This window comes from Mustelus asterias, unplaced genomic scaffold (assembly GCF_964213995.1).
Source record: "Mustelus asterias unplaced genomic scaffold, sMusAst1.hap1.1 HAP1_SCAFFOLD_1883, whole genome shotgun sequence".
In the NCBI taxonomy this organism is placed as follows: Eukaryota; Metazoa; Chordata; class Chondrichthyes; order Carcharhiniformes; family Triakidae; genus Mustelus; species Mustelus asterias.
Window position 1 is genome coordinate 42,501 of NW_027591828.1, and position 5,000 is coordinate 47,500.

Here is a 5,000-nt window from a genome sequence, read left to right on the forward strand (position 1 = left end):
GAAGCGGCTGAGCTATGAGACTTGAATTAGCCAGAAAGCAGGGCAGTCAATGCCTACGGCCATACTAGTCTGAAAACGCCCGATCTTGTCTGATCTCGGAAGCTAAGCAGACTCAGGCCTGGTTAGTACTTGGATGGGAGACCGCCTGGGAATAGCAGGTGCAGTAGGCTTTTGCTGCCAGCAGAGGCTGCCCACAACACACGGTCACCGCAGCCTCGGCCCAGAGGCAGGCAATCTTTTGGCTGCTCCCTCAGCCTGGCTTTGCCAGGACATTCAGCTGCTACGGTCTTGCCCCTTGGGCGCTGGCTGAGCTGAAAGACAACCACGCCTCGCAAGGATGTGAAAAGCGGCGAGAGGGAGAGAGAGCACAAAGGAGGAGGAGGAGGAGGAGGAGGAGGAGAGAGGGAAAAGAATTGCCATGAGCGGCAAAGAAGAAGCGGCTGAGCTATGAGACTTGAATTAGCCAGAAAGCAGGGCAGTCAATGCCTACGGCCATACTAGTCTGAAAACGCCCGATCTCGTCTGATCTCGGAAGCTAAGCAGACTCAGGCCTGGTTAGTACTTGGATGGGAGACCGCCTGGGAATACCAGGTGCAGTAGGCTTTTGCTGCCAGCAGAGGCTGCCCACAACACACGGTCACCGCAGCCTCGGCCCAGAGGCAGGCAATCTTTTGGCTGCTCCCTCAGCCTGGCTTTGCCAGGACATTCAGCTGCTACGGTCTTGCCCCTTGGGTGCTTCCTCAGGTGAAAGACAGACAGGTGGCTGGTAAAGGCGGCTGAGGGACTTCAATGGTGCATTTTGGGAGATGTCAGACCAGCAGTATCTACCAAGAAGTGGGAAGCGGAAGGTCTGGTATCTCAGTGCATTTTGGGAAAACTCAGACAAGCAATATCCACCAAGAAGTGGGAAGTGGAAGGTCTGGTATCTCAGTGCATTTTGGGAAAAGTCAGGCAAGCAATATCCACCAAGAAGTGGGAAGCGGAAGGTCTGATGTCACAGTGCATTTTGGGAAAAGTCAGGCAAGCAATATCCACCAAGAAGTGGGAAGCGGAAGGTCTGATGTCACAGAGTGGTTATCCCCAAACACTACATTAGTGTTTCCCTCCCTCCCTCCTCCTCTGACCAAAAAAAAAAGGCCACTGTGAGAAGGTAAAAGTGAAGGGAAGAGTTTTAAAATTTTTTTGAAAATCATTCAAATGGTGCTTGAAATGTCAGTGATTGGGATTAAGTATTGCACGTGAGAGATGTGGGAGATCCGTGCAGCTTCTAGCGTCTCGGATGACTACGTCTGCTGCTACATTCAACGATATTCAGCTGCTACGGTCTTGCCCCTTGGGCGCTGGCTGAGCTGAAAGACAACCACGCCTCGCAAGGATGTGAAAAGCGGCGAGAGGGAGAGAGAGCACAAAGGAGGAGGAGGAGGAGGAGGAGAGAGGGAAAAGAATTGCCATGAGCGGCAAAGAAGAAGCGGCTGAGCTATGAGACTTGAATTAGCCAGAAAGCAGGGCAGTCAATGCCTACGGCCATACTAGTCTGAAAACGCCCGATCTCGTCTGATCTCGGAAGTTAAGCAGACTCAGGCCTGGTTAGTACTTGGATGGGAGACCGCCTGGGAATACCAGGTGCAGTAGGCTTTTGCTGCCAGCAGAGGCTGCCCACAACACACGGTCACCGCAGCCTCGGCCCAGAGGCAGGCAATCTTTTGGCTGCTCCCTCAGCCTGGCTTTGCCAGGACATTCAGCTGCTACGGTCTTGCCCCTTGGGCGCTGGCTGAGCTGAAAGACAACCACGCCTCGCAAGGATGTGAAAAGCGGCGAGAGGGAGAGAGAGCACAAAGGAGGAGGAGGAGGAGGAGGAGGAGAGAGGGAAAAGAATTGCCATGAGCGGCAAAGAAGAAGCGGCTGAGCTATGAGACTTGAATTAGCCAGAAAGCAGGGCAGTCAATGCCTACGGCCATACTAGTCTGAAAATGCCCGATCTCGTCTGATCTCGGAAGCTAAGCAGACTCAGGCCTGGTTAGTACTTGGATGGGAGACCGCCTGGGAATACCAGGTGCAGTAGGCTTTTGCTGCCAGCAGAGGCTGCCCACAACACACGGTCACCGCAGCCTCGGCCCAGAGGCAGGCAATCTTTTGGCTGCTCCCTCAGCCTGGCTTTGCCAGGACATTCAGCTGCTACGGTCTTGCCCCTTGGGCGCTGGCTGAGCTGAAAGACAACCACGCCTCGCAAGGATGTGAAAAGCGGCGAGAGGGAGAGAGAGCACAAAGGAGGAGGAGGAGGAGGAGGAGGAGGAGAGAGGGAAAAGAATTGCCATGAGCGGCAAAGAAGAAGCGGCTGAGCTATGAGACTTGAATTAGCCAGAAAGCAGGGCAGTCAATGCCTACGGCCATACTAGTCTGAAAACGCCCGATCTTGTCTGATCTCGGAAGCTAAGCAGACTCAGGCCTGGTTAGTACTTGGAATGGAGACCGCCTGGGAATACCAGGTGCAGTAGGCTTTTGCTGCCAGCAGAGGCTGCCCACAACACACGGTCACCGCAGCCTCGGCCCAGAGGCAGGCAATCTTTTGGCTGCTCCCTCAGCCTGGCTTTGCCAGGACATTCAGCTGCTACGGTCTTGCCCCTTGGGCGCTGGCTGAGCTGAAAGACAACCACGCCTCGCAAGGATGTGAAAAGCGGCGAGAGGGAGAGAGAGCACAAAGGAGGAGGAGGAGGAGGAGGAGGAGAGAGGGAAAAGAATTGCCATGAGCGGCAAAGAAGAAGCGGCTGAGCTATGAGACTTGAATTAGCCAGAAAGCAGGGCAGTCAATGCCTACGGCCATACTAGTCTGAAAACGCCCGATCTTGTCTGATCTCGGAAGCTAAGCAGACTCAGGCCTGGTTAGTACTTGGATGGGAGACCGCCTGGGAATACCAGGTGCAGTAGGCTTTTGCTGCCAGCAGAGGCTGCCCACAACACACGGTCACCGCAGCCTCGGCCCAGAGGCAGGCAATCTTTTGGCTGCTCCCTCAGCCTGGCTTTGCCAGGACATTCAGCTGCTACGGTCTTGCCCCTTGGGTGCTTCCTCAGGTGAAAGACAGACAGGTGGCTGGTAAAGGCGGCTGAGGGACTTCAATGGTGCATTTTGGGAGATGTCAGACCAGCAGTATCTACCAAGAAGTGGGAAGCGGAAGGTCTGGTATCTCAGTGCATTTTGGGAAAACTCAGACAAGCAATATCCACCAAGAAGTGGGAAGTGGAAGGTCTGGTATCTCAGTGCATTTTGGGAAAAGTCAGGCAAGCAATATCCACCAAGAAGTGGGAAGCGGAAGGTCTGATGTCACAGTGCATTTTGGGAAAAGTCAGGCAAGCAATATCCACCAAGAAGTGGGAAGCGGAAGGTCTGATGTCACAGAGTGGTTATCCCCAAACACTACATTAGTGTTTCCCTCCCTCCCTCCTCCTCTGACCAAAAAAAAAAGGCCACTGTGAGAAGGTAAAAGTGAAGGGAAGAGTTTTAAAATTTTTTTGAAAATCATTCAAATGGTGCTTGAAATGTCAGTGATTGGGATTAAGTATTGCACGTGAGAGATGTGGGAGATCCGTGCAGCTTCTAGCGTCTCGGATGACTACGTCTGCTGCTACATTCAACGACATTCAGCTGCTACGGTCTTGCCCCTTGGGCGCTGGCTGAGCTGAAAGACAACCACGCCTCGCAAGGATGTGAAAAGCGGCGAGAGGGAGAGAGAGCACAAAGGAGGAGGAGGAGGAGGAGGAGGAGAGAGGGAAAAGAATTGCCTTGAGCGGCAAAGAAGAAGCGGCTGAGCTATGAGACTTGAATTAGCCAGAAAGCAGGGCAGTCAATGCCTACGGCCATACTAGTCTGAAAACGCCCGATCTCGTCTGATCTCGGAAGCTAAGCAGACTCAGGCCTGGTTAGTACTTGGATGGGAGACCGCCTGGGAATACCAGGTGCAGTAGGCTTTTGCTGCCAGCAGAGGCTGCCCACAACACACGGTCACCGCAGCCTCGGCCCAGAGGCAGGCAATCTTTTGGCTGCTCCCTCAGCCTGGCTTTGCCAGGACATTCAGCTGCTATGGTCTTGCCCCTTGGGCGCTGGCTGAGCTGAAAGACAACCACGCCTCGCAATGATGTGAAAAGCGGCGAGAGGGAGAGAGAGCACAAAGGAGGAGGAGGAGGAGGAGGAGAGAGGGAAAAGAATTGCCATGAGCGGCAAAGAAGAAGCGGCTGAGCTATGAGACTTGAATTAGCCAGAAAGCAGGGCAGTCAATGCCTACGGCCATACTAGTCTGAAAACGCCCGATCTCGTCTGATCTCGGAACCTAAGCAGACTCAGGCCTGGTAAGTACTTGGATGGGAGACCGCCTGGGAATACCAGGTGCAGTAGGCTTTTGCTGCCAGCAGAGGCTGCCCACAACACACGGTCACCGCAGCCTCGGCCCAGAGGCAGGCAATCTTTTGGCTGCTCCCTCAGCCTGGCTTTGCCAGGACATTCAGCTGCTACGGTCTTGCCCCTTGGGTGCTGGCTGAGCTGAAAGACAACCACGCCTCGCAAGGATGTGAAAAGCGGCGAGAGGGAGAGAGAGCACAAAGGAGGAGGAGGAGGAGGAGGAGGAGAGAGGGAAAAGAATTGCCATGAGCGGCAAAGAAGAAGCGGCTGAGCTATGAGACTTGAATTAGCCAGAAAGCAGGGCAGTCAATGCCTACGGCCATACTAGTCTGAAAACGCCCGATCTCGTCTGATCTCGGAAGCTAAGCAGACTCAGGCCTGGTTAGTACTTGGATGGGAGACCGCCTGGGAATACCAGGTGCAGTAGGCTTTTGCTGCCAGCAGAGGCTGCCCACAACACACGGTCACCGCAGCCTCGGCCCAGAGGCAGGCAATCTTTTGGCTGCTCCCTCAGCCTGGCTTTGCCAGGACATTCAGCTGCTACGGTCTTGCCCCTTGGGCGCTGGCTGAGCTGAAAGACAACCACGCCTCGCAAGGATGTGAAAAGCGG

General features: G+C 54.4%; 9 non-coding genes across 9 annotated transcripts; all 9 read left to right on the top strand.

Annotated features, from left to right (window-relative positions):
• The first annotated feature begins 51 nt into the window (after positions 1-51).
• LOC144488907 (5S ribosomal RNA) lies at positions 52-170 on the top strand. The gene has a single exon (XR_013496750.1). It is a non-coding gene; the product is annotated as a 5S ribosomal RNA (ribosomal RNA).
• A 314-nt stretch (positions 171-484) lies between these two features.
• LOC144488970 (5S ribosomal RNA) lies at positions 485-603 on the top strand. The gene has a single exon (XR_013496805.1). It is a non-coding gene; the product is annotated as a 5S ribosomal RNA (ribosomal RNA).
• Positions 604-1,516: 913 nt separating this feature from the next.
• LOC144488965 (5S ribosomal RNA) lies at positions 1,517-1,635 on the top strand. Its single transcript, XR_013496800.1, has one exon. It is a non-coding gene; the product is annotated as a 5S ribosomal RNA (ribosomal RNA).
• Positions 1,636-1,946: 311 nt separating this feature from the next.
• Positions 1,947-2,065, top strand: LOC144488841 (5S ribosomal RNA). Its single transcript, XR_013496687.1, has one exon. It is a non-coding gene; the product is annotated as a 5S ribosomal RNA (ribosomal RNA).
• Positions 2,066-2,379: 314 nt separating this feature from the next.
• LOC144488921 (5S ribosomal RNA) lies at positions 2,380-2,498 on the top strand. The gene has a single exon (XR_013496765.1). It is a non-coding gene; the product is annotated as a 5S ribosomal RNA (ribosomal RNA).
• Positions 2,499-2,809: 311 nt separating this feature from the next.
• On the top strand, positions 2,810-2,928 carry LOC144488863 (5S ribosomal RNA). The gene has a single exon (XR_013496708.1). It is a non-coding gene; the product is annotated as a 5S ribosomal RNA (ribosomal RNA).
• A 916-nt stretch (positions 2,929-3,844) lies between these two features.
• Positions 3,845-3,963, top strand: LOC144488816 (5S ribosomal RNA). Its single transcript, XR_013496661.1, has one exon. It is a non-coding gene; the product is annotated as a 5S ribosomal RNA (ribosomal RNA).
• A 308-nt stretch (positions 3,964-4,271) lies between these two features.
• On the top strand, positions 4,272-4,390 carry LOC144488904 (5S ribosomal RNA). Its single transcript, XR_013496747.1, has one exon. It is a non-coding gene; the product is annotated as a 5S ribosomal RNA (ribosomal RNA).
• A 311-nt stretch (positions 4,391-4,701) lies between these two features.
• Positions 4,702-4,820, top strand: LOC144488817 (5S ribosomal RNA). The gene has a single exon (XR_013496662.1). It is a non-coding gene; the product is annotated as a 5S ribosomal RNA (ribosomal RNA).
• The last annotated feature ends 180 nt before the right edge of the window (positions 4,821-5,000 follow it).